This window comes from Etheostoma cragini, chromosome 12 (genome assembly GCF_013103735.1).
Source record: "Etheostoma cragini isolate CJK2018 chromosome 12, CSU_Ecrag_1.0, whole genome shotgun sequence".
Classification (NCBI taxonomy): domain Eukaryota; kingdom Metazoa; phylum Chordata; class Actinopteri; order Perciformes; family Percidae; genus Etheostoma; species Etheostoma cragini.
In genome coordinates this window covers 13963628-13964431 of record NC_048418.1, presented here as the reverse complement: position 1 = coordinate 13964431, position 804 = coordinate 13963628, and the positions used below count along the sequence as shown (strand labels likewise).

At 44.2% G+C, this 804-nt stretch overlaps 1 protein-coding gene across 2 annotated transcripts in view; it reads left to right on the top strand.

Annotated features, from left to right (window-relative positions):
* The window catches only part of asic1c (acid-sensing (proton-gated) ion channel 1c), an 87667-nt gene that overhangs the window by 8530 nt on the left and 78333 nt on the right, over window positions 1-804 (top strand). The gene's annotated exons all lie outside the window — the stretch shown is intronic.

Below are 804 nucleotides of genomic sequence, written 5' to 3'. Positions count from 1 at the left end.
CAAAAATAGGTAACATTTTAACATTCACTAGTATTTGGCTGGTGGACAAAAAGTTAATTTTGATATACCCTGCGGAGCACCTGAGAAGCCCCTTGGTGAGGGTTCGCCGGGAGTTCGCTCAGAGTTGGAGTATTAATCACTCCGCCCAATTAGCAGTGCTTGACCTTTTGAGAATGCAGCGAGCCGACAGGATTGAAACAGCGACTTTATAGTGAAAAAACGTTACAGCGTACATTGATGTTAAAATGTATACAGGTTGGCATGACGTCTTTCGCTGTACGTTTTGTTGGTGAGAGTTTTGAGTCACACGTCTCTTCTTCATATCGGAAACAAGGAAATTAATTTGACCCGTTCTCACGCCCGCTTGGTCATTGGCTGTACGTGGGACTGCTGGGATTGTCGCAAGTAATGAAAATGTGATAGGGGGCCCCGGCTGACAATCAATGTCTTCCAGTGATGCTCGACCCGGATTGGTCCGGGCCAGTAAGCAACTGTGTACCCTTCTTACCATAGTTAAGCATCACTCAATTCTCATTGGCTACCAACCAACGTGGCTCGACATGGTAAACTGACAGTGTTACCCGCCAATTGCAAAATTCACCTGCATTTAGCGGACGGGGCGTGTTAATTTCATGCCCTGGTTCCCAGTATTATACTGTTAGAAGATGGCTGTGTCTCATATGACCTTGTTATTTGTACTTGTTTTGCTTTTACAAATCATAACATGTACAGTGGGTACGGAAAGTATTCAGACCCCTTTGAATTTTTCACTCTTTGTTTCATTGCAGCCATTTTCCAAAAATC